Source organism: Macaca mulatta, chromosome 16, assembly GCF_049350105.2.
Source record: "Macaca mulatta isolate MMU2019108-1 chromosome 16, T2T-MMU8v2.0, whole genome shotgun sequence".
Lineage (NCBI taxonomy): Eukaryota > Metazoa > Chordata > Mammalia > Primates > Cercopithecidae > Macaca > Macaca mulatta.
The window spans coordinates 46,406,338-46,433,760 of record NC_133421.1 but is presented as its reverse complement, the minus strand read 5'-3'; the positions used below and the strand labels follow the sequence as shown (position 1 = coordinate 46,433,760).

Here is a 27,423-nt window from a genome sequence, read left to right as displayed (position 1 = left end):
TGGTGGTGTCACTAGAAAGAGCTGACTCTGCTACTTTGGGCAAGTTACCCAACTTCACCAATTCCTATTGGTGCAGGTCTGAGTAATCACTTCCCAGAAATCCAAGAGTGACTGTTCTACAGAGCGAGGCTTATGAGTGCTCATATTTTAGCTTTAAATGTACAGATGTGGGCTGGGCATGGTGGCTCATGACTGTAATCCCAGCACTTTGGGAAGCTGAGGCAGGTGGATCACTTGAGGTAAGGGGTTCAAGACCAGCCTGGCCAACAATGGTAAAAACCCATATCTGCTAAGAAAATATAAATGTTAGCTGGGCATGGTGGTGGGTGCCTGCAGTCTCAGCTACTTGGGAGGCTGAGGCAGGAGAATCACTTGAACCCGGGAGGCAGTGCTTTCAGTGAGCCGAGATCATGCCACTGCACTCCAGCCTGGGCAACAGAGCGAGGCTCCATAGTGCAGATGTCATTAACTTCAGTTTGTGTTATTTCTCTTTCATGAAAAGGGCTCAACAAAAATATTTGGGAAAACTACTTGTCTCAACAGCCTAAAATGCTTTTTTGTAGCAGAGGTAGGAAAGGTTTGACTAAACATCCCTGACATTAGGAAGAAATGCAACAGGGGCTCATGCTTCCTGGTGCCAGGAGCCGAGCAGAGGGCCTGGTGTTGAGCATTTCTAATCTTCCCAAGCAGCTTTCCCCACGGTGGGTTATACAGAACATTGGTTCTGCAGGATGCTAACAGGTATTCCTTGCAAAAACAATTCTGGTGCTTGGAAAAAACTGAGTTAATGAAAGTGGAACCCATTCTTTTGTTATTTGAGAATTCCCAAGACAAGGATATGATATTGAGCATTTGCCAAACTCACTTGACAATAAAACCCCTTTCCATCTCATAGGATTGATGTGCCAAAGACCAAACTTTGAGAGTCACTGCTCACAACAAGATTGCAGTATAATATTTCTCTCTGTATCTCACAAACAGGAAAGCTGAGGTCAGGTAAATTGACCAAGAGGGCAAAACCTAGTGACTCAAGGACTCAGGGTTGGAACCCAGAGCCACCTGACCTTAAACCCATGTTCTCTTCCACTCTCCCCTGGAAAGGGGCTCAGACTGTGGGGTGCCCCTGACCCAAGTGTTGAGTGCCTGACGCTACAGGGCAAATACGAAATCAAGATCAGAGCTTGAATAGAGAATCCCAAACTGAGTGTGTTGATCCTGGGGACTGGGCCACGCTGGAAATTGACGCAGGGTGAATAAGCCAAGGAAATGAGCAGCCTGGAAGCTGAACATGAGGAAGGCGGTTGGGATAAATCTCGGGGACTGCATGAACTGCTGTGTCATGGAATCAGCTGGCTTATGAGGGAACAGGATTCATCTCTTGTAGCTAGGTGAGGTGGAGAGAGGAAGAGGAACAATATTCTATTTGAGGGCTGCCCAAGACTCTCCTCTTATTGCCTCGCAGTTCTTGACTATGTTAATTCTCCATGCCTCCCACTACGAAGTCATCAAGTATTCCTTTGTCTCCTGTTGTCCTCAAAGCCTCAGCCTGGGCTGTTTGCTGCTAGGGCTCCGCTTTTCAACAGCTTTATACACTCTCCATGTGCATGATTCTGGCTTCAGGGGTGTGGAAGAAACGGATTCTGATAAAGCAATAGTATAATATCTAAAGCACTGCTGGTCCATGCACTCGACAAAGATCCATGTCCCGGGCCTGGTCTAGGCACCACGGATACATTAGCGAGCCATCCGGACACAGATTCTCGGCCTCATGTCATGGCCCTTCGCCGAGGGAGAGATGATAAGCCGGATAAGGAAGTCAAATGTTAGACAGTGATCCGCAATAAAGAGAAAAGGGGGAGGGGCCTGACATTTTAGATTGGGTGCCCAGGGAGGCCTTACTGAGAAGGGGCTTTTTAATTTCCATCACAGCCCTTTGAGCAGAGAAGGGATTCAACATTTGTTGCACTTCTGGCAGCTGACAGGCCTTGCACACTTATATATCCCACATTTTCTTTTCCTCTCTAACTTAACAGATGAAGAAAGTGAGGCTCCGAGAAGGCGAGTCATTTTTCTTCATTAGAAACTGGTTCAGGCCGGGCGCGGTGGCTCACGCCTGTAATCCCAGCACTTTGGGAGGCTGAGGCGAGTGGATCACAAGGTCAGGAGATCGAGACCATCCTGGCTAACATGGTGAAACCCCGTCTCTACTAAAAAGACAAAAAAAATTAGCCAGGTGTGATGGTGGGTGCCTGTAGTCCCAGCTACTCAGGAGGCTGAGGCAGGAGAATGGCGTGAACCTGGGAGGGGGAGCTTGCAGTGAGCTGAGATCGGGCCACTGCACTCCAGCCTGGGCAACAGAGCGAGACCCCGTCTCAAAAAAAAAAAAAAAAAAGAAACTGGTTCTGACACCAGAAAGCCCACACTCTCTCTGCAATCTCACACTCTCTTCTTGAAATAACCAGGTCAGCCACTATGTTAGCCCACTTTATAGGAAAGGAAACAGAGGCCAAAAAACCTTGAGGGCCTGCAGAGCTGGCACTGGAGTTAATGTCACCTAATGCCCAGTCCAATTTTCTTTCTCCTTTAGCAGACTGGAAGCAATGAATATAGAATCTGTTTTGTTTTCTTTTGTTGTTGTTGTTTTGTTTGTTTGTTTGTTTTGAGATGGAGTCTTGCTCTGTCACCCAGGCTGGAGTGCAGTGGTGCAATCTTGGCTCACTGCAAGCTCTGCCTCCCAGGTTCAAGTGATTCTCCTGCCTCAGCCTCCTAAGTAGCTGGGACTACAGGCGCCTGCCACCACGCCCAGCTAATTTTTTGTCTTTTTAGTAGAGACGGGGTTTCACCGTGTTAGCCAGGATGGTCTCGATCTCCATTTCCTGACCTCGCGATCTGCCCGCCTCGGCCTCACAATGTGCTGGGATTGCAGGTGTGAGCCACCACGCCTGGCCTGTTCTTTTTTTTACTGGGGTACAGAAAGAAACAAAAGACTCAAGGGCTTGTCAAAACTTCTATGCATGTGAAATGGTAGAAGTTGACTTAACAAGAAGGGAAAGTGACCAAATGACTCAGTACCCGATTTGCACCACACCACTCTCTTGAATAGCTGCGAGGAAGCACTTGCCGGTGGGAGGAAGGTCCACAGGCCAGCAACATGGGCATGACCTGGGAGCGTATTAGATGTGCAGAATCTTAGGCCCCATCCCAGACCTACTGGATCAGGATCCGCATGCTAAACAGGTGATCACGTGCATGTTAGAGTCTAAGAAGCCCTGCTCTGACTGCCCCATCCCATAGTGCAGTGACGCTGGGCGTCCTCACAGAGCAGTCAGCAAGCCTAGGTATAGTTATGGGAAGACTCATGGCAGGTAGGACTGCGGAGCTGGGGTGACATGGGCAGAGGCCTCTGCAGAAGCTTAGCTCTGGTTGGCCAGGCGCGGTGGCTCACACCTGTAATCCTAGCACTTTGGGAGACCGAGGCGGGTGGATCACGAGGTCAGGAGATGGAGACCATCCTGGCTAACACTGTGAAACCCCATCTCTACTGAAAAAAAACACAAAAAATTAGCCGGGCGTGGTGGTGGGCGCCTGTAGTCCCAGCTACTCGGGAGGCTGAGGCAGGAGAATGGCATGAACCCGGGAGGTGGAGCTTGCAGGGAGCCGAGATGGTGCCACTGCACTCCAGCCTGGACGACAGAGCGAGACTCTGTTTCAAAAAAAAAAAAAAAAAAAAAAATGGAGTTTAGCTTTGGCTCCCCCAGCAGCAGCAGCTCATTTTGGAGGGACTGACTGAAGGGGAGGGGTATGGGATGGTGGTGTTCCTGTTTCACTTTACTGTCCCATTGAGACTAGGACTGGCGGGAGAGAGTTTCTCTATGATCTGCTGAAACCTGGGAAGGAATCTGCAAGAATAAACAGAGACTTTAGAGCTTACCAATTCTGATATTTGGAGGCCTTTGCAATATTTAATTCAATTATTTATTGATGACCTACCATGTACCAGACACCAGGAATACAAAGGGAATAAAATGTCCTAGTGTTGTATTGGGAAGGGAGGGTCACATTCTTGCATGTGTCTGTGTTTGGGGATGAGATGAGTCGGGGGCAGACCTCCAGGGATAAAGCAATTGTATGCCTGGTGTCACCTGGGTCCTGAGGGGCAGGACAAAGGACAGATTAAGGAAGGCTTCCTGGAGGAGGTGGCTCCTAAGCTGTCAAGTAGGCTAAGAGATGCTCTATGCATGGGCTAACCCATTCCATACACTCACCACACACACTCACTCACATGCACTCACACACGAACTCCCACTCACACACACATCTGCATCCACACACAGGCATGTATACCTACTCCATCCACACACACACTCACATGCATGTATATCTACTCCATCCACACACACTCACAGCATGTATACCTACTCCATCTACACACACACTCACATGCACTCACATACAATCTCCCACCCACACTCACACATGCACATCCACACACTCACAGCATGTATACCCACTCCATCCACACATACTTACAGCATGTATATCTACTCCATCCACACACACTCACAGCATGTATACCCACTCCATCTACACACACATTCACATGCACTCACATACAATCTCCCACCCACACCCACACTCACACATCTGCATCCACACACACTCTCACAGCATGTATACCTACTCCATCCACACACACTCTCACAGCATGTATACCTACTCCATCCACACACACTCTCACAGCATGTATACCTACTCCATCCACACACACGTATAGGCATATTCACCCCCACCCACATATGTGCACGTACACCTACACACACACACACACACACACCCCACATTGTAGTATTTTTCTGGGGAAACAGAGAAACAGTCACTCTTTTGAAGAACCTCAGAAACTGCACAATAAGAGCTCTTGATTTATCATCAAAATTCAGATAAAGTTGAAGGTCTAACTTCCAAGAAGATCTTCTAGACTATTTTCCAGATTGTTATAAATGCATCTTCAGACATGAAGGAGCACCTCACGGTTGCACTCAGATACCTCCTGGGATGTGATTTAGTGCTGATGATTATCGTTACATGTCAGTGAATATAGTTTGATGAAAACTTTTAGGGAAACAAGTTTTCAGAAACTGTCCCCAGATTTACTGTAGTAGTAGACAACTCTGAGGATGCATTTTTTGACCAGGCAACTATTGTTGGGGGTCTTATACCTGGCTTGGAGAGGTGCATTTGTGCCTTTTAGGTAAGATGGGGAATAGCAGGCCCCCAGACTTAAGAGCTACAATTTTGATAAAAGATAAATTGATCCTTAACATTTTTCCCAAGTCAGAGTTCTCATTATTTGTCTCCTTGATGCCAACAGAGTAAAACGCAAAATGGCTCACCACATGGTCAAAGCCCCTCCCTTTCAACTGGCCACATCCTGGCTTTCCTATGCTCTTTCTACTGAACCAAGCTCTGTGTTCCAAGAAATCATCCTGTCCTCAAATCTCTGTACCTCATTCTCTGCCGAAGCCATGCCCAAGCAGTTCCCTTTTCCTGGTGTGTTTCCCTCTCCCATTTCCCTGCAACACTGCCTGTCAACCTCTTCAATGCAAAGTTCCAGCCCCACCTTCTAGAAGCTTCCAGAAGCCACTATTGGGTTTTGGCATTAAACAAACTGTGTTCAAACTCCAGCTCTGTCATTGACAGGGTGAGTCTGAGTATGTGGGTCCTTTTGAGCCCCTGTTTTCTAATCTTTAAAAAGAAGGGAGGGGAAAATATTTACTTCACACTTTTATTTAGTTTTTCAAAGATTAAATGAGACAATGTGAGTGAAACTGACTAGCATGTAGGAGATAGTCAAGAAATATTTCAGTGGATAATGGCATTTCTCTCCTAATTAGGTTGGATTAACCCTCTCTTTTCTACAGTCCAGAACGTTCTGTACCTTACAAGCTGCCTTGGATCTGAAGTTTCTGTATTTGTGAGGTGGACTCATCTTGGTTTCTTGCCTGGTGACTTTAGCATAATCCTTGCTCAAAAAATTAAATGAAATGAAATAGACTCTGCGTATCGCTTTCTTTTTTTCTGCAACATTCCTTCTAACAGCCGCCGAGCCTGAAGACAGCAAAGCTGCCCAGACTTCTCTCCTGGGCTCCAGTCCCTCCTGTCTGACTGCTCAAAAGAATCTCAGCACGCAGGTCTCACAGGCACCTCAAATCCAGCCTGTGGAAACCTGAGCTGCCTGTGTACACACTCTTACATCCTAGAACCATGGTTCTCAAATGTGGGTGCTTTTGCCTCCCAGGTTACATGTGGTAGGGTCTGGGGATATCTTTGTTTGTCACAACTAGGACAGAGGGTCCTTTGTGGAGTCTTGTAGGCAGAGGTCGGGGATGCTGCTGAACATCCCACAATGCATAGGACAGGCTCTGTAACAAGGAATGATCCTGCTCCAAGTGTCACTAGTGCCGGGTTGAGAAATCCTGATCTAGAGGGAGACTCTACCTGGTAGGTCAGGCCATGGCACCGCTCTGCTCACAATCCCCCATGGCTCCCACGTCCCTCAGAGTAAGATGCACACCCTCTGGGTGGAGGACACGGCCTGCAGGGTTCCGCTTCCCCACCTGCTGAGCCGCGACTTCTTATCGCCTTCTCTCCCTTTCCTCCACCCCTTCTCCTCTTCCCCACCTTGCTTGTCTGCCCTGCCTCTCGCTGTGTCTCCAACACGCCTGCCTCAGAGCCTTGCACCAACATTCCCTCTGCCTGGAATGCTCTTCCCTCAGTCACCCAAGTTCACCCTTTGCTGCCTTCAAGTGTCTGCTCACATGTCAGCTTCCCTGCAAGGCCATGCCTGCCCACTCCTGTTAAAGCCGCAGCCCTTCCCAGCATGCCATCCTTCTTGCTTGCTATAGGTTTTTCCATTGCACTGATCACCTTACAAATGGGTTTATTTATTGTATGATTTTTCTCTTTCCACTAGAGCGTGAGAGCCACAGGAAAGGGATATTTTTGTTTTGTTCACTGGTATTTCCCACTGCCTGGTGCTCGAAAAATGTTTGCTGAATGAGTAAATAAGTCAGTATCATACTGTCCCCAACTTGCTCATCTTACCTCTATTTCGTAACTGATCTATGTAACCAACATTTAGCTGACACCCAAGTGTCAGAACCCAAACTTGCTTGCGTCTTCCCTTTCTCTGTCTTTTTTATTTTTTGAGATGGAATCTCACTTCTCACTATGTTGCCTAGGCTGGACTTGAACTCCTGGGCTTGGCCGATCTTCCCACCTCAGCCTCCCAAGTAGCTGGCACTATAGGTGTGCACCACTGCACCCAGCTTATCTCTCTCTTTCACAGCTTTATTGAGATGTAATTCACATAAAATAGAATTCATCCATTTAAAGAGTACAAGTCAATGGGTTTTGGTATATCATACAGTTATGCAACCATCACTGCAACAGTCTTCGAATATTTTCTTTCTTTCTTTCTCTCTCTTTCTTTCTTTTTTCCTTTCTTTTTGACAACTTCTCGCTCTGTCACCCAGGCTGGAGTGCACTGGCATAATCTCAGCTCACTGCAACCTCCGCCTCCCAGGCTCAAGCGATTCTCCTGCCTCAGCCTCCTGAGTAGCTGGGATTACAGGCACATGCAACTATACCCAGCTAATTTTTGTATTTTCAGTAGAGACAGGATTTCACCATTTCTCCTCATCTCTGGCAAACACTGATCTATGTGCTGACGACATGGGTTCTCCTCTTCAGGACATTTCATGTCAATGGAATCATACGACATTTGTCACTGGTTTCTTTGATTCAGCATACTGTGTTCCAGGTTCACCCATGTTGTTGCCTGTGTTAGTATTTCATTATTCTTATAGCCAAATAATACTCCATTGAATAGAGGCACTGCATTCTGTTTATCCAGGTATCAGTTGACGGGCATTTGGGTTACTTCCAGTTTGGGGCTACTATAAAAATGCTGCTCTGGGTTGAGCGCAGTTGGCTCACACCTGCAATCCCAGAAGGGGTCTGAGGTGGGCGGATCACTTGAGGCCAGGAGTTCGAGACCAGCCTGGCCAACATGGTGAAACCCCGTCTCTACTAGAAACACAAAAATTAGCTGGGCATGATGGTGCATGCCTGTAATCCCAGCTACTAGGGAGGCTGAGGCAGGAGAATCACTTGAGGTTGCAGTGAGCTGTGATCAGACCACTGCACTCCAGCCTGGGTGACAGAGTCAGACTCTGTCCCTCTGCCTCAAAAAGAAAAGAAAAAAGAAAAGAAAAGAAAAGAAAAGGAAATGCTGCTCTGAACATGTGTGTCCATGTTCTTGAACATATGCTTTCATTTCTCCTGGGCATGAACCTGGGAGTGGGGCTGCTGGATCATGTGGTTACTCTGTGTGTAAACTTTTGAGGACCTGCCACGGTTTTTTTTTTTTTTTTCCCTTTTCTCTATGAATCCACATCCAACTCATAAGTATGGGCTGTGTTTCTCCCTCCTGAATCTGCTCACCTGCATCTGCACGGAAGTTCATACCTCTTCAGTTCATACCTGGAAGGCTACAGTGCCTGCTAACGGGGATCCCTCTCCACTGGCTCACCCTCACCTGCACAGGGGAGGGAGTTTCCCCTTCCTGACGCCGAGGCCACACCCCGGCCCATTCAGGGGTGCCTCTGGAGGTGGCACCCAGGCATCAGTGCTTCCCAGAGCTCCCCAGGCAATAACAATGCACAGCCAAGCACCCGCTTCCTTCTGATCCACACTTCATCACCTGCCACCCAAGTGCCTTCACGACAGAAAATCTGATTGTGTGATCTGGATTCTCCTTGAAACCCCTCTGTGGCTCTACGTGGCCTCCACAGTAAAATCCAAGCTCCTCAGGATGCACATGCATCTCAGTGACCTGCGTCCACCGCCACCCGTCTTGCCTCCTTTCTCTCCCTGACCCACGCTGCACATGCCACGCTGAGCTACATGTGTGCCTGCCCATCCACACCTCCACGCCTTGGGACAGGCTATTCCCTCTTCCTGGAGTGCCTGTTCGCATCTTTCATCCTCCTCTAGGAAGTCTTCCCTGACTGCTCTCCCTTAGCGGGCTGGGATGGACCCTCGTCCAGAGCCCCAAGCAAGCCTCTGTCCAGACCCTCACCACACCGCACCGTAACTGTGTTCACTGGCCTCTAGTCCAGGAGCGCCTCAAGGCCAGCACTGGGATATCACTCATCTCTGGATCCTCAGCCTGTAGCTGCCTGACTCGTGGTAGGTGATGGGTTCTTTCTTTTTTTGGCATACGTGTGTTCGGGGATGTGATGAATGAAGGGGTGAGTGAATGAACACCCTCTGGCCTATGTAGAAGCCATGACCAGGTGCAATCCTACCAGCTGCCCAAATGTGCTCTCCCGAGTCCCAGCAATAACCCTGGGGGCAGGCAGCAGGGCCTGCTCAACCCCCGACCTGGACCAGCGAGACCCGTGCACGTCTCCCGTGCATTGGGAACATCTACCTGCATTTCCCAGTCTCAGGCTCAGTGTGTTTCATTTCTCCAGCCATGGGGCCCAGCAGGTGTCAGCAGCAAAGGAGAACTGGGTGGGACAGTCCTTCCCGAAGATAAGGCAAAGTGTCCCAGCCCAGATATCAATCCTGTAAATCCACTTTCTTTTTTTTTTTTTTTTTTTTTTTTTGAGACGGAGTCTCACGCTGTTGCCCAGGCTGGAGTGCAGTGGCGCGATCTCGGCTCACTGCAAGCTCCGCCTCCCAGGTTCCCGCCATTCTCCTCCCTCAGCCTCCTGAGTAGCTGGGACTACAGGCGCCCGCCACCACGCCCGGCTAATTTTTTGTATTTTTAGTAGAGACGGGGTTTCACTGTGGTCTCGATCTCCTGACCTTGTGATCCGCCCGCCTCGGCCTCCCAAAGTGCTGGGATTACAGGCTTGAGCCACCGCGCCCGGCCTAAATCCACTTTCAAAGGGCTGAATAAGGTGGGACATCCCTGGTTCCTTCTTCAGCCATAAATCTCTAGACTTGGATGGTAGCTGTCCTCCTCTTGACAAAGCTGTCAAGAGCACAGCATAGCAGCAGTCGGGAAAGAGCATGCACAAGAAAGGTCCTTCTGGTGGGGCAAGGCCCACCTGTCCTGCCCCCTGAGCTTTGCCTCCCTCCCCGCATGGGCTTCGCTGCCTCTGTGGGGACCTGTTGGAGGTTGCAGGGCTTGACTGCCAGTACCAGAGGCTTCCGTGAGCATTTGTCCTATGAATATCCAGGCTCCGTTCTGCTGCTCAGCCTGCACCGATGCCACCTGACTTCCTGTGAATAAATGGAGCACTGTAAAGGGAGTCCAGCTCAGCTGCCCCCCATGTGATTGTGCAAGACTCACCTCCCCTCTTGAGGAGGCACTGGGGTGGGTGGACTAGGTGATCCCGGAGGCTGCTTTCAGCTGCAATGCCCCGGTTGCTCCTGTTTTGTTTTGTTTTTTGACACAGAGTCTTGCTCTGTTGCCCAGGCTGGAGTGCAGTGGTGCGATCTCAGCTCACTGCAAGCTCCGCCTCCCGGGTTCACACCATTCTCCTGCCTCAGCCGCCCGAGTAGCTGGGACTACAGGCGCCCGCCACCACGCCCGGCTAATTTTTTGTATTTTTAGTAGAGATGGGGTTTCACCGTGTTAGCCAGGATAGTCTCCATCTCCTGACCTTGTGATCCTCCTGCCTTGACCTCCCAAAGTGCTGGGATTACTGGCGTGAGCCACTGCACCCAGCCTCCTTCTGTTTTTTTTTTTTTTAGACAAAGTCTCTCTCTGTTGCCAGACTGGAATGCAATGGGCCGATCTTGGCTCACTGCAACCTTTGCCTCCTGGGTCCAAGTGACTCTCCCGCCTCAGCCTCCTGACTAACCGGTATTACAGGCACCCACCACCATGTCCAGCTAATTTTTTGTATTTTTAGTAGAGATGGGGTTTCACCAAGTTGGCCAGGCTGGTCTTGAACTCCTGCCCTCAAGCAATCCACCTGCCCTGGCCTCCCAAAGTGCCAGTTGCTCTTTCTGACCCATTTGAGAGCAAAGTTGTGTGAAGGTTTTCCTCTCAGGTCATGAATTATCAGGAAAACCATGTTTGGAAAGATCAGAGTCAAGCATAGTAAAAAATAAGAAACTTGAAAATAATGACTCTTTGTGTTTTGATTTCTCCTGAATCTGGCTTCTGTAACTGTACAGTAACAGAGCAGTGCAGGGAACAGCACCGGACCACAGAGTCTCCAAATCCTTAATTCCATTCCACCCTGTCCCTGACTAGCAGTGTCATTGGGGTGAGTCATTTTTCCCTCTGTAGGCCTCAGTTTGCTGATCTGTAAAATGGGGATATTTAATGCCTTCCCAATTCATTCAACGGAGCCTTACAGAGAGCTTGCCATGTGCCTGGTCCAGTGCTAGGCAGGGAGACAGGTGAATAAGACAGACCCCCCCTTTTTTTTTTTGAGACGGAGTCTCGCTCTGTCCCCCAGGCTGGAGTGCAGTGGGGTGATCTCGGCTCACTGCAAGCTCCGCCTCCCGGGTTCATGCCATTCTCCCACCTCCGCCTCCTGAGTAGCTGGAACTACAGGCGCCCGCCACCACGCCTGGCTAGTTTTTTGTATTTTTAGTAGAGACGGGGTTTCACCATGTTAGCCAGGATGGTCTCAATCTCCTGACCCCATGATCCGCCCGCCTTGGCTTCACAAAGTTCTGGGATTACAGGCGTGACCCACCGAGCTGGTCTAACTTTTTTTCTTTAATTTTGGTTTTGCTTTAGGAGAATTGCTTGAACCTGGGAGGTGGAGGTTGCAGTGAGCTAAGATCGTGCCTTTGCATTCCAGCCCAGGCAACAGCACGAGACTATGTCAAAAAAAGAAAGAAAAAGAAAGAAAGGAAGGAAGGGAGAGAGGGAGGGAGGGAGGGAGGCAGCTTGAACACTGGCAGAGAGAGAAGTCAGGTAGGGAAGTGAAAGCAATCAATACTGGGTGTAATTTCAAGCCAGCTACTGCTGTGGGCAGCTGAGCTTCATCCCAATAAGGAGCTCAACAGCTCTATTCAATGACTTCTCTCTATTTTCCCACAAACATCTGCGACCAGCTGCTTTGCTCAACCTCCACATTTCTCTGCATCTTTATATAGCTTCTCCTCCTTTTATGATAACTCAGAGGAACAGATATCTCCTTCCTCTGAACAAATGCCTCCACTTCAACTCTTCATCTACTCCCTTTCTACCCCTCCAAAATCTTGCTCCGCCAGAGACCCCCCCGTCTTTCTCTACTCCCGCTCCCTCTTCGTCCCCACTCCTTGATAATGCTTTGCAACCTGACTCTCATTTCCCCTTCTCCCTCCCGTGCACTGACTCGTGGGCTTTACTGAGATGCTTTTCCCAGAGGATCCTTCCTCAAGTTTCCGATACATGTCTGTCCACCTTGTTTCAGAAACAGTCTATCATCATTCACTGCTAAAAAAACTCTCATCTCAAAATGTAAGGATCATGATAGCTACGTAACAGAGTTGTGGTAAGGATCAGCCACCAATACGGTCACCAAACTTAATTATTGGAGTTTGCAACCCATGGGTGATCAGAACAGAGTATGACAAGGAGAGCTGCTAGAGGCAAGAAGTGACTGCGGATGACTTGACACCGAGAGAGGAGACAGAATAATCTCAAAAAGCAGTTCCGAGAACAAAAGAGTAGTAGTAGTTTGGGATCATTCTGCAGAACTGCAGGAAGTCGGTGCCATCAGAGTTCTTGAGATTTCCCAGTGTCTTGGACGTTTGTGGTGATGGGTGTTCTTAAGGATGGCGACTCTAGTTAGTAAGAAGAGCTAGTTCCACAATCATTGCAACAGTGTTTCCCTCTTGAATAGAAGGTGCTGGTTTTCAATGTCAATACTAAATGTTCAGTAACAACTGGCTGCAGTTGACATTCCTAAGCAAAAGTGGGTGTCAAGCCCTATCTAGTAGAGGAACCAAAGGAGAACCAGCCTTGCATGGTTGGTCATCCGGTCACTGAACTTTCTGGTACAAAGTCAGAGGTTTGGGACTAGCATGAGAATAGAACAGCAGTGGGATGCGTAGACAAGGGAGCCCACACACAGACCTGCAGGAATGTACGAATGAAGTACATGGGCACCGAGGCATTTCAAAGCTGTGGGGAGAGGATGTCTTGATTATTTTATTATTATTATTATTATTTTGAGACAGAGTCTCGCTCTGTCACCCAGGCTGAAGTGCAGTGGTGCGATCTCGGCTCACTGCAAGCTCCGCCTCCCGGGTTCACACCATTCTCCTGCTTCAGTTTTCCGAGTAGCTGGAACTACAGGCACCCGCCACCGTGCCCGGCTCATTTTTTGTATTTTTTAGTAGAGACGGGGTTTCACCGTGGTCTCGATCTCCTGACCTCGTGATCCGCCCGCCTCGGCCTCCCAAAGTGCTGGGATTACAGGTATGAGCCACCGCTCCCAGCCGGATGTCTTGATTATTAAATAAATGGTGCAGGGACGATTGGCTAAGGGCTTCGAAAGGCATAAATTCCATCTGTGCCTCACATCATATGTCCAGATAAGATTCAACATCTAAAGAGTTACATGTCAATCAACCAGAAATTGGAAAACAAGTGCTTGACTTATTTCACTTAGCATAATGTCCTCCAGGTTCATCCATGTGGTTGCAAATGGAATATTCCCTTCTTTTTTAGGGCTGAATGGTATTTTCTTTTATGTATAGACCACCATTTCAATAGAGAAGTGGTTAAGTGATTATATATTGATACAATGGACTTTTATGCTACAAAAAACATATAGTTCCAGGAGCTGAGCAAGAGAGTGGCCCTACCTGCTGGGCCTGTCTGCTCCCCTGAGTTAGGCACTCCAGGAAGGGGTTGAGAGCACCTGAGTCTTGGGGCCCAGCCCTGAGGCCCTCAAACTATCCCTGCCTACTAAGGGGCCCTCAGGGACAAATGCAGAACCAAAGAGTTGCACAGCCACAGAGTCCAGTGCGCTCAGCCCTTCAGTATGTGACAGAAATAGGCCCAGAGAGGGCAGGTGACCTGCCCAGGGCCTTCTAGCCCTCACACAGCTGGAACCAGGATCCACAGCCCCCAGCCTGGAGCACTAGACATCACATTTCAGGGGAATTGGGGGTGCTGGGCTCACACGGGAGAGGTCTTGCTAGCTGCCAGCCTGGGGCTCACCCGTCTGCTGTCCACCCCTTCAACATCCATAGTGGGACTCACAGGCACCAGGCTGGGACCTTCTGCGGCAGACACAAAGCACACCGCCACCTGAGGTCCAGGGTCATGATTCGAAACCCACCAAGTGCCCATCAGCCCTTTCCCAGGTTGCAGGGAAAACAGGACCCCAGCCCCCACATGGTGCCTGGCCACCTGCTGCTTAGGAGGCCTTGTCGCCCCATCTTTAGGAAGGCTTTGTGTGTGTGTGTGTGAAGATTTTTACATGCACTTGTCTTAAGGCGTCTTCACAGCCCTGCAAGGTGAGTTTCATTGTCATCCCCATCTTACAAGTGAAACAGGTTTCCAGAGTCTGAGTAGTTTGCCAAGGTGGGGAAGGGGTGATCCAGGACTCAAACCCAGGTCCTCCAACTGTCACATTCTCTGACTTTCTGGGGGTCAGCACCCCCAGTCCCTTCTCTCCTGGTCTGTCAGAGACTCAGCAGAGATCCCAGGCGGAGGCTCAGTGAGCTTTGGTGTGTGATAGGGACCTGGGGTCTTGTCACTGTCCTGACACCTTATCCTCTAGGTGGCTTTGAAACCATCTGTGTCACTTTGGGCTTCCCCAGAGGTGCCAAACCTGGCCCCAAAATTCAGCCACTCCACCCAGCCTCTGGGGACTGAGGCGAAGGCTCCTCTTTTCTCCACGAAGCTAGAATAAGGACCTTCTGGCGGCCTAAGGTAAGAAATGGTCTATTTGTAAAGGGCCTGGTGTCTGGGTAAGCTCTGTGTATTTTCTTACCTTTGCTTTTCGGGGAACTTCATTCAGAGGAGACTTGGCAGCCTCTCTGAAGACGCGGAAGTGATGAATGGCAAAGCTGCAAGAGGCTGGAAGCCCCACCTCGCATGACTTCCTTATTAGGCACATGGGGAAACTGAGCCCCAGTGGGTGGAACGGGCCTGCACGGGCACAGTTGGGACAAGAACCCCGAACTCTCCAGCGCCCTCTACAGCTCAGGCTGTGCAAATGGAGCTGGTCCCGAAAGATGATCCAGGCTGACGCGGGGACAGACTGGGAGGCGGGGCTCACTGGCCAGCCACCCCGGGGGCAGCGTGGGCACTCGGGCAGGAGACCCGCACAGGAAGTTTAGAAACCTTCACCAGGGTTTCAGAACCGTTCTAGACCCCGTGCAGATTGTCTCTTTGTTAAAGAAGGCGCTTTGAGAAGCTGCAAAAGAGGCTCCGCCTTTGACCCTCAACGGGCATCTTTCCTCTAGTCCATCAGCCCACAAAGACAGGAAATTTGATGGAAAAAAAAAAGTCATGCCAAAGTCGGGTGTCAGTAACCACGGGCCGCCAGAGCCGCCGCATCCAACCCCGCCCGGGTTTCCACCCCAGGCCAGCACTTTCCAATCCCCGAGGGGCCATCTTCCAGCCCTGAAGCGGTAAACTCCTGACCTCTAGTGGCGAGCGCGAGGAACCGCACCCTGGCCCGCCTGCCGCCCCCCCCCCCACTTTCCCCCCCAGCCCCGGCCCTGCCTGTTCCTTCTCAAACCGCATAAACCTCCCGATGCATGAACTCTGGCTGTGGTCGATGCAGACTCTTCTGCACTGCCTAACACCGTTTTGCTACCATGTGACGGCTGCAGACACCGTCCTCAAACTGCAGCCCCACAACGCAATTTTTATACTTTTCGTCTGACCTACCCGAAGGTGTCCTTTTTAAGTCTTGTTAATATTCATAATGACATATAATCCAAAGTAAATGGAAACGTCATATTGCGATTGCATTTCCTTGGCGAGACTCTAGCCTTAACAGATTTCGAGGGGGCGGGGGCGGTGGCTCACGCCTGTAACCCCAGCACTTTGGGAAGTCAAGGTGGGAGGATAGCTGGAGACCAGGATTTCGAGCCCAGCCTGGCCAACATGAGAAACCCCTATCTGTACAAAAAAACAAAAAACACAAAACCAGTTGGCCAGGCGTGGTGGCATGCACCCGTAGTCCCGGCTACAGAAGAACTGAAGATGGCTCCCCACACGGTGAAAGCCACAGTCTTTATAAAGTTCTACATGTAGCTGGTACAGTGTTTCACGCCTGTAATCCCAGCACTCAGCACTCTGGGAGGCTGTGGTGGGTTTCATTTGAGCCTGGGAGGTAGAGGCTGCAGTGAACCTAGATCATGGCATTCCAGCCTGGGCGACAGAGTGAGACCCTGTCTGAACAAAAGAGATTTGGAGGGGCTGGAAGGGAAGGTGGAAAGACAGAGGAAAAGGCAACTGGAACTTAGGATACGGTCTTGTTACTCTTCACCAGGAACCCATTTGAGGTAGGCCCCCAAGTTACAGATGGGGAAACTGAGGCCCAGAGAGGTTAAAACACGTGCAGAATCACACAGCTATTCGATGACAGAAGCACGATTCAAACTGAGGCCTCCCAAGACTTTTTGCACCAGGACCAGTCAGCCATGCTGTTACCGACTCATTCAACAAACAGCTGTGGAGTACTGACTCTAATCTCAGCCCCCGCCTGGGCCCCCGACAGAGAGTCATCAGTGAGATCATCCATGAATAGCAGACACAATAATGGTATGTTAGAAGGTGACCAGCAGGAAAAAATATGAGCATGAAGGAACCAGGTGGGCAGGTGAGGTTGTGCTTAATAGGGAGGTCAGGCAGGCCTCGAGGTAAGTGTTGAGCTAAGACTTGGAGGAGGGGCAGAAGGGAGCAATGGGGACACCTGGGGAAAAGGTTCTGAAGGCAGAGCCATGCTTGGCATGACTGAGGAACAGCAAAGTGGCCAAAGTGGCCAGAGCAGGATGGGGCAAGGGAAGAACAGTGGATGAAGGCAGAGGATCGGACCCAAGTCATGTAGAAAGTTTTTTTTTTTTGAGACAGGTTCTCATTGTATCTCCCGGGCTGGAGTGCAGTGGCGTGATCATGGCTCACTGCAGCCTCGACCTCCTGCCTTAGCCTCCTGAGTAGCTGAGACTAGACATGTGCCATCATGCCTGGCTAATCTTTTAATTTTTTATTTTGCAGAGATGGGGTTTTGCTACATTGCCCAGGCTGGTCTTGAATTCCTAGGCTCATGCAGTCCCATCACAGCCTCCCCAAGTACTGAGTGCTGGGATTACAGGCATGGACCACTGCACCAGCTACATGTAGAACTTTATAAAGACTGTGGCTTTCACCGTGCATGAGATGGGAAGCCATCTTCAGTTCTAAAAGATGCCCAGTAGAGGACAAACCTGTAATCTGGGGCAGGTCAGCAGGCCCAGGTTGAAGGTCCCTCTGTTGGGGGCTTGCCAGAGGGTCCAGCCTTCAAGTCCCAAATGGCGTCCAGTATCCAGGGTGGCGGCATGACTCTGCTGAAGGTTCTGGCTGCCAACTCCCTTAGGAAGCCCCTGTGTGCTGGCCCAACTCTCCAGGCCTCCAGCCCATTCTCTGAACCACCTGACACGCTTTCCCATGCATTCCTTTTCTGCTTGTTAACCAGAGTGGGATCCTGTTGTTTGTGACAAAGAGCCCCGCTTGGTGCTCTGATGCAATCTGTCTTCCAGGTCTCAACCCAGGTGCCACTGCCCTGTGAGGCCTGCCCCACCAACCCCAGGCACTCCCACATCTCCCTGCTTTCTGTTCTTCAGGGCGTTCATCACCAAAACCATCTCGTGTAGTTATTTCTTCCTTTCTCTCACCACTAACCTTCATGAGAGTAGGGGCCACACCCACCATTACACCCAGTAACCCCAGGGCCTAAACCAAGGCTGAGGGAACAGGAGGCAGCTAATGAGTATTTGTTGAATAAATGGGTGAAAGCTGCTGACGTGGACGTTTTATGAAAGGAGTCAAAGCCATGTGTCCTAGAGCGTCAGTTCTGATGATGTCGGGTCCAAGCCCAGATGTGTGTGCAAGAGCCTCGGTTCAGCTCCAGAAGACTCCTGGGACACAGGTGACAAAGGACCCCAGGGACCACTGGCTTATCCTGAACAGAAAAAGGGAGAGGGGCCATGTGCGGTAGCTGACGTCTATAATCCCAGCACTTTAAGAGGCCGAGACAGAAGAATAATTTAAGCCCAGGAGTTCAAGAAGAGCCTGGGCAACATATCAAGGTTGCATCTCTACAAAATATTAAAAAAATAAAAATCAGCAGGACATGATGGCATATGCCTGTGGTCCCAGGTACCCTGAAGGCTGAGGCGGGAGGATCACTTGAGCCTAGGAATTCAAGGCTGCAGCGAGCTATGATGGCACCACTGCACTCCAGCCTGGGAGACAGAACGAGATGCCGTCTCAAAAAAAAGAAAAGAAAAAAACAATCTTATTGAGGAATAATTGATAGGCACAGAACTGCACATGGTTAATGTGTACAATTTGGTAAGTCTGAACATTTGCAAACACCCATGGTACTGTCACTACATGGAGGGAATAGACATACCCTACACCTCCCCAAGTTTCCTTGTGTCCCTTTGGTCTTGTTTTTGTTTTGGGTTTTTATGTGTGTGGTAACAACACAACATGAGATCTACCCACTTAACAGATTTTGAAATGTACAGTATTGTTATTCACAGGCCGTGTGTTGTACAGCAGATCTCTAGAACGTATTCCTCTAGCATAACTGAAACTTTTCACCCATGGAACAACTCCCCGTTTGGCCCACCCTCCAGCCCCTGGTAACCACTATTGTATGCACTGCCTCTGTGAGTTTCACATTTGTAGATACCTCATAAAAACAGAACCATGGCTGGGCGCGGTGGCTCACATCTATAATCCCAGCACTTTGGGAGGCTGAGGTGGGCGGATCACAAGGTCAGGTGATCAAGACCATCCTGGCTAACACGGTGAAACCCCTTCTCCACTAAAAATACAAAACATTAGCCGGGCGTGGTGGCGGGCGCCTGTAGTCTGTAAGCGTCATCTGTAACGGACGCTTGGGCTGTCAGAACACGCTTTCTAGGCTGATCCATTAGTACATGGGTGATCCAAAATGGTAACCTCCAGGCACCATGGCGGACACCTTTGATCCCAGCACTTTGGGAGACTGAGGCAGGTGGATCAGTTGAGCCCAGGAGTTCAAGACCAGCCTGGGCAACATGGCAAAAACCCATCTCTACGAAAAATACAAAAAACTAGCTGGGCATGGTGGCATCCACCTGTGGTACCAGCTACTCAGGAGGCTGAGGTAGGAGGACCGCTTGAGTCTGGGGGACAGAGACTGCAGTGAGCCGAGATAGCACCACTGTACTCCATCCTGGGTGACAAAGTGAGATCCTGTCTCAAAAAAAAAAAAAAAAAAAAAAAATGGTTGCCTCAGCCCCGGATGTGAGTGGCTTTTCAGTTTGGCCCTCCAGGACTGCTCAGGAACATTTCCTGTATCTCTTAGTTTAGCTTCTCAGGAGAGAAATGACAGCACAAGTTATGACTCATCTGCTTAAGTCAAAGGTCAGTGATGTGGTGACATCACATGGTAAAACCATGGCTATGGGCAAGGCACACAAAGCCAGACGTGTCTTTCCCAGGAAGTCCCTGGCCCCGTGGGAAAGGAGGAGGGAGAGGTGGCAGCCAACGGAAAGAAGGGGCAGGAGCCAAAGCAGGGCCATGGGACCCGAAGCAGAAATGATTCAGAAAGCAAAGACGAATAAACAGCCAATAGCAAGACACTTAAAAAAAAAACAGAGAAATGATCTACATGACCAAGAAAGGGTGAATAAATTCCACTATGGCCATCTGAAGGCTAGAAAGTGATGCAGCCATAGCCATGTTTAATGGCGAATAATGGTGTGGTATCTTGCAAATGTGTAGGGAACAGAGAAAGATGAAAACTGAGTTTAGACTGCATGCTTTTTCTCTTTGAGACAAGATCTTGCTCTGTTGCCCAGGCTGGAGTGCAGTAGTGCAATCATAGTTCACTTCAAGCTTGAATTCCTTGGGTTCAGGCAACCCTCCTGCCTCAGCACCCCACCCAGAGTAGCTGGGACCACAAGTGTGCACCACCATGCCTGGCTGAATTTTATTTTACTTTTTGTAAAGATGGGATCTCACTATGTTGCCCAAGTTGGTCTCAAATCCCTGGATTCAAGCCACCCTCCCTCCACAATGAGCCACCGCCCCACTGTGATCAGTGATGTGGAGCTTCTTCTCATGTGTGCCTGTCTTCTCTGGGGAAATGTCTAAGCCTTTTGCCCAGTTTTGAATTGGCTTCCTTGTTTTTGTAATTGTTGAGTTGTAGGAGTTTTTTTTTTTTAATACGTTCTGGATATTAACCCCTTATCAGACATATAATTTGCAAATATTTTCTCCCATTCTGTGAGTTGTCTCTTCACACTTTTTTTGGTCTTTTCTTTTGAGATAGGGTCTCACTCTCACTCATGTTGGAGTGCAGTGGTGTTATCACGGCTCACTGCAGCCTCGACCTCTTGAGATCAAGTGGTCCTCCCACCTCAGCCTCCCAAGTAGCTGGGACTACAGGCACATGCCACCATGTCCAGCTAATTTTTAAATTTTCTGTAGAGATGGAGGTCTCCCTGTTTTGCCCAGACTGGTCTCAAACTCCTGGGCACAAGTGATCTTCCCACCTTGGCATCCCAAAACGCTGGGATTTACAGGCATGAGCCACCACACCTGGCCTCTTTTCACTCTCTTCATAGTGTTCTTTGATGAAAGTTCTTAAACTGATGAAGATCAATTTATCTTTTTATCTTTTTTTTTTTTCAGAAGGAGTCTCGCTCTGTCACCCAGGCTGGAGTGCAGGGGCGCAATCTCAGCTCACTGCAAGCTCCGCCTCCCGGGTTCATGCCATTCTCCTGCCTCAGCCTCCTGAGTAGCTGGTACTACAGGCGCCCACCACCACCCCTGGCTAACTTTTTGTATTTTTAGTAGAGACGGGGTTTCACCATGTTAGCCAGGATGGTCTCAATCTCCTGCCCTCATGATCCACCTGCCTCAGCCTCCCAAAGTGCTGGGATTACACACGTGAGCCACCGCGCCCGGCCAATTTATCTATTTTCTTTTGTTGCCTGTGCTTTGGATGTTATATCCAAGAAAACACTGCTGAATCCCATGTTTTCAAGGTTTTCTCCTATGTTTTCTTCTAAGAGTTTCATAATTTTAGCTCAAGTTTATGTTTTTGATCCATTTTGAGTTAAATTTGTATATGGCATATGGTAAGAATCCTACTTCATTCTTTTATATATACTCAGTTTTCTCAGCACTGTTTATTGAAAAGATTGTTTTTTCCCCATTAAATGGTCTTGGAATATCTCTTTCCTTTCTTTCTTTTCTTTTCTTTTCTCTGTCTCTGTCTCTGTTTCTCCTGACTCAGCCTGTTTATTGAAAAGATTGTTTTTTCCCCATTACATAGTCTTGGCACCCATCTCTTTCCTTTCTTTTCTCTGTCTCTGTTTCCTTCCTTCCTTCTTTCCTTCCTTCTTCCTTCTCTCTCTTTCTCTCTCTCTCTCTTTCTTGTCTCACTTTGTCACCCAGACTGGATCACAGTGGAGTGATCTCGGCTCACTGCAACCTCAGTCTTCCGGGTTCAAGTGATTCTTGTGCCTCAGCTTCTCGAGTAGCTAGGATTATAGGCATGCACCACCATGCCTGGATAATTTTTGTATTTTTGGTAAAGACAAGGTTTTGCCATGTTGGCCAGGCTGATCAACCTCCTGACCACAAGTGATCCTCCTGCCTCAGCCTCCCAGAGTGTTGGGATTACTGGCGTGAGCCACTGTGCCCGGCATGTCTTCGCACCCTTTTCAAAACTCAACTGACCACTGACATGAGGGTTTGTTTCTGGGCCCTCTATTCCACCCCATTGATCTATATGTCTGTCCTTATGCCAGTATCACAGTTGTTTTTTTTTTTTTTTTTGGCTTTGTTTCGTTTTTGTTTTTTTTTGACAGAGTCTCGCTCTGTCGCCCAGGCTGGAATGCAGTGGTGTGATCTTGGCTCACTATAACCTCTGCCTCCTGGGTTCAAGTGATTCTCCTGACTCAGCCTCCCGAGTAGCTGGAATTACAGGTGCATGCCACCACGCCCAGCTATTTTGTATTTTCAGTAGAGACAGGGTTTCACCATGTTGGCCAGGCTGGTCTCGAACTCCTGACCTCAAGAGATCCATCCACATCAGCCTCTCAAAGTGTTGGGATTACAGGCGTGAGCCACTGCACCCGGCCTGGTTTTTTTTTCTGAGACAGAGTCTCCCTCTGTCGCCCAGGCTGGAGTGCAGTGGCACGATGTCGGCTCACTGCAAGCTCTGCCTCCTGGGTTCACACCATTCTCCTGACTCAGCCTCCCAAGTAGCTGGGACTACAGGTGCCCACCACCACGCCTGGCAAAGTTTTTTGTATTTTTAGTAGAGATGGAGTTTCACCGTATTAGCCAGGAGGGTCTCGATCTCCTGACCTTGTGATCTGCCCGCCTCAGCCTCCCAAAGTGCTGGGATTACAGGTGTGAACCCCCGAGGCTGGCCTTTTTTCCTATTTTTAGTACAGACAGTGTTTCACCGTGTTAGCCATGGTGCGGCTTGTGCATTCATAGGTTGGGATAATACCTACCCCTTCCAGTGTCATTTTAACAATTTCACATAATACTTCACACAAATACTTATAATACAAATAGTTTCCCACTCAGGACAGTGCCCAGTAGAGCTGGTGGGTCAGTAACTGTGGTTCCCCCACCTTGCCCTCTCCCTACCAAGCTCCCTTTCCACCTGCCCTGTAATTCCCTTCCGTGTTCTCTTTCCGTATAACATGCCTGGCTCTTCCACTAGAATCAGCTTCTCAACAGCAGCGCTATTGACAGTTTGGGCAGAATCATCCTTCGTTGTGGGGACTGTCCTGTGCGTAGTAGAATGGTCACAGCGTCCTAGTCTCCACCCCACTCGATGTCAGTAGCACCCTCCAAGCTGTGACAGTCAAAAGTAACTCTCAACATTGTCAAATGTCCTCTGAAGGACAAAATCACCTCTAATTGAAAACCGCTGCACTAGAATAACAGCTACCAAAGTTTTTCCAGCAAAACCTACAATAAGAAACATTTTGTATGTGTATATACACACAATATATGAAAATACTTCATTAAATCAATCTTTCCCTGACAGTGTCCCACTCTGATACATTCTGTTCTTTTTAAAAAACAATGAGGAGGCCAGGCGTGGTGGCTCACGTCTGTAATCCCAGCAGTTTGGGAGGTGGAGGGAGGCGGATCACAAGGTCAGGAGATTGAGACCATCTGGCTAACACGGTGAAACCCTGTCTGTACTAAAAATACAATTAAAAAAAAAAAAAAAATTAGCCGGACGTGGTGGCAGGCGCCTGTAGTCCCAACTACTACAGAGGCTGAGGCAAGATAATAGCCTCAACCCGGGAGGCGGAGCTTGCAGTGAGTGGGGATGGTGCCACTGCACCCCAGCCTGGGCGACAGTGCAAGACTCCGTCTCAAAAAAAACAAAAACCAAAAAACAAAAACCCAAAAAAACGGGGAAACTAAACAAAACAAAAAACAAAACAAACCAAAGGCAGGCCGCGGTGGCTCACGCCTGTAATCCCATCACTTTGGGAGGCCGAGATCACGAGGTCAGGATATCGAGACGATCCTGGCTAACACGTTGAAACCCCATCTCTACTAAAAAAACAAAAAATGAGCAGGGCATGGTGGCGGGTGCCTGTAGTCCCAGCTATTCTGGAGGCTGAGGCAGGAGAATGGTGTGAACCCGGGAGGTGGAGCTTGCAGAGAGCCGAGGTCCTGCCACTGCACTCCAGCCTGGGCAATAGAGTGAGACTCCCTTTAAAAAAAAAAAAAAAAAAAAAGCAGCAAACTGGGTATGTGCCTTTAGAGGTGGTGTACATTTCCAGCATTATAAATGAATAGAAATGAGTGGCAGTAGTTACTTTGGTCCATAGATTTTTGGTATCTTAACTAGTTTTGGATCTCTTCCACTGAAGAGATTGCCTATTGAACGTTGTTAGGAATGTAAGCACTGAAGGCAAACTGCCTGGGTTTAAATTTTGTTCTGTCCCTTGCACCCTGCCTGGGTTCAAATCCTAGCTCTGCTTAGTAAGTTCTTTTAAGGTGATGATCTTTGAGCAAATGTCTTAGCTCCTGTTTTCCCAAGTAAATGGACACAATAGTTGCTACCTTGTGAAGGATTCATGTAATTGACCAGCCTTTACCAAGTAGCATCAGTGTTCAGTTTTAGTCATTGGTGATTCTGTATTTGGACTGTGAGAGGGTTGGGGTGGGGGGTGGTGTATGTGTGTGTGTGTAGCACTTAATTGCATGTAGAAAGGAAAAGATACTTTTGAATGGAGAGGCAGCTTTTCTCTGCTTTTGTGTCAAAAGGGAAGAAGGGAGTTTTGGAGAGGGAAAGGAATTCTGTTCAATACTAAGCTCTCTTCCTCAAAATCAGAGGTACATAGAATGTGTAATAATTTACAGAATTTCTTGACTTCAACAATTTGATTTTTTAAAATTTATTTTTATTTTTTCAGGTTTAGACTGAGCTACAGTTAATCTGTGGCGACGTTCTGGATGCACTGGACAAACACCTCATTCCAGCAGCTACCACTGGCAAGTCCAAGGTTTTCTATTATGAAATGTAGGTTCTATACTAAGAACTAACAAGTGTACTTCAATAATTTTAAACACTCTCAAGAATAATTGGCTTTGTTTCTTTTTTCTTAGATATTTCCTATTATTTTCCTTATTAAATATAACCAAAAATCCCACAGAAATTAACTGAGGAGCCTCTAAGTATCAACAAAATTATCACTTGATAGACTAGAATTAAACAAGCAAGTGGTTCCAAGAAATGCCACAAGTGTATGAATCATAAAATAAACTTTCTACATGAAACATTCAGCCAGCACTGTGCAATGTATGGCCGTTTGGGGAGGAGAATGAGATAGGTCTCATGGAAGCAAAAGAATATAAATAAGTAAAACAAAAGCTAATGTGTTTTTATAATAGCCTGACCATCTTTTTATTCCAATATTAACTCTTCTTCTAACATTAAACAATTATTTTTAAATAAAAATTGGAAACCTACATAAAAGAAAGTCATGATTCTAAAAAGGCCAACTTTTAATCTTACATTTTCTTTTCTAGTATAGAATCTATATTTCATAATAGAAAACCTTGGCCTTGCCAGTGGTAGCTGCTGGAATGAGGTGTTTGTCTAGTACCTCCAGCATGTCGCCACAGATTAACTTTCAGCTCAGTCTTGACCTGAAAAAATAAAAATAAATTTTAAAAAATCAGATTGCTGAAGTCTAGAAATTCTGTAAATTATTACACATTCTATGTACCTCTGATTTTGAGGAAGAGAGCTTAGTATTGAACAGAATTCCTTTCCCTCTCCCAACTCTCTTCTTCCCTTTTGATACAAAAGCAGAGAAAAGCTGCCTCTGGGGCATTAAAAGTATCTTTTCCTTTCCGCATGCAATTAAGTGCTACACACACACACACACACCACCCCCTACCCCAGCACCGCCTCACAGTCCAACTACACAATCACCAATGACTAAAACTAAACACTGATGCTCCTTGGTAAATGCTGGTCAATTACGTGAATCTTCCACAAGGTAGCAACTATTGTGTCCATTTACTTGGGAAAACAGGAGCTAAGACATTTGCTCGAAGATCACCCCCTTAAAAGAACTTACTAAGCAGAGCTAGGATTTGAACCCAGGCAGGGTGCAAGGGACAGAACAAAATTCAAACCCAGGCACGCCTTCAGTACTAACAAGGTTCCACAGGCAATCTCTTTAGTGGAAGAGATCCAAAACTAGTTAAGATACCAAAAATCTATGGACCAAAAAAACTATTGCTACTTATCTCAATTCATTTGTAATGCTGAAAATGTACACCACCTCTAAACGCACATTCTCAGCGTGCTGCCTGTTTTCTTTTTTTTTTCTTTTTTTGAGACAGAGCCTCACTTTGTCCCTCAGGCTGGAGTGCAATGGCGCAATCTCAGCTCACTGCAGCCTCCGCCTCCAGGGTTCACGCCATTCTCCTGCCTCAGCCTCCCAAGTAGCTGGGACTGAGAGGTGACAACCTGCTAGCAGCCCTCGCTCTCTGCGCCTCCTGGGCCTCGGCGTCCACATTGGTGGTGCTTGAGGAGCCCTTCAGCCTGCCACTGCACTGTGGGAGCCACTCTGGGCTGGTCGAGGCCAGAGCCGGCTCCCTCTGCTTGCCGGGAGGTGTGGAGGGACAGGCGCGGGTGGGAACCGGGGCTGCGCCCGGCGCTCGCGGGCCAGCGCGAGTTCCCTGTGGGCGTGGGCTCGGCGGTCCCCGCACTCGGCCCCAGGCAGTGAGGGGCTTAGCACCTGGGCCAACAGCTGCAGAGGGTGCGCCAGGTCCCCGCAGTGCGGGACCGCCGGCGCTGCCCTTGAATTATCGCCAGGCCTCAGCTGCCTCCCGACGGGGCAGGGGCTCGGGACCTGCATCCTGCCATGCCCGAGCCTCCCCGCACCCCTCCGTGGGCTTCTGCGCGACCGGAGCCTCCCAGACGAGCGCTGCCCGCTGCGCCGTGGCGCTTGGTCCCATGGACCGCCCAAGGGCTGAGGCGTGCAGGCTCAGGGCGGGACTGGCAGGCCGCTCTGCTTGCAGCCCCAGTGCGGGATCCACTAGGTGAAGCCAGCTGGGCTCCTGAGTCTAGTGGGGACATGGAGAACCTTTTTGTCTAGCTGAGGGATTGTAAATGCACCAATCAGTACTCTGTGTTTAGCTCAAGGTTTGTAAATACTACCAATCAGTACTCTGTATCTAGCTAACCTAGTGGGGACTTGGAGAACTTTTCTGTCTAGCACTCTTAGCACTCTGTGTCTAGCTCAAGGTTTGTAAATACACCAATCAGTACTCTGTATCTAGCTAACCTAGTGGGGACTTGGAGAACTTTTCTGTCTAGCACTCTTAGCACTCTGTGTCTAGCTCAGGGTTTGTAAATACACTGATCAGTACTCTGTCTAGCTCAAGGTTTGTAAATACACCAATCAGTACTCTGTATCTAGCTAACCTAGTGGGGACTTGGAGAACTTTTCTGTCTAGCACTCTTAGCACTCTGTGTCTAGCTCAAGGTTTGTAAATACACCAATCGGTACTGGAGAACATTTCTGTCAAGCACTGTGTGTCTAGCTAAAGGATTGTGAACGCACCAATCAGCACTCTGTCAAAATGGTCCATCAGCTCTCTGTAAAATAGACCAATCAGCAGGATGTGGGTGGGGCCAGATACAAGAATAAACGCAGGCCGCCGGCGCCAGC

General features: G+C 48.8%; 1 protein-coding gene across 1 annotated transcript in view; it reads right to left on the bottom strand.

The window, feature by feature from the left end:
* SYNRG (synergin gamma) overlaps nucleotides 1-11,443 on the bottom strand; it is a 334,879-nt gene extending 323,436 nt beyond the window's left edge. The window contains exon 1 of the mRNA XM_077969539.1: nucleotides 11,440-11,443. The gene's annotated coding sequence lies outside the window, so the exon portion shown is untranslated. The remainder of the gene's footprint in view (nucleotides 1-11,439) is intronic.
* Between the last annotated feature and the right edge of the window lie 15,980 nt (nucleotides 11,444-27,423).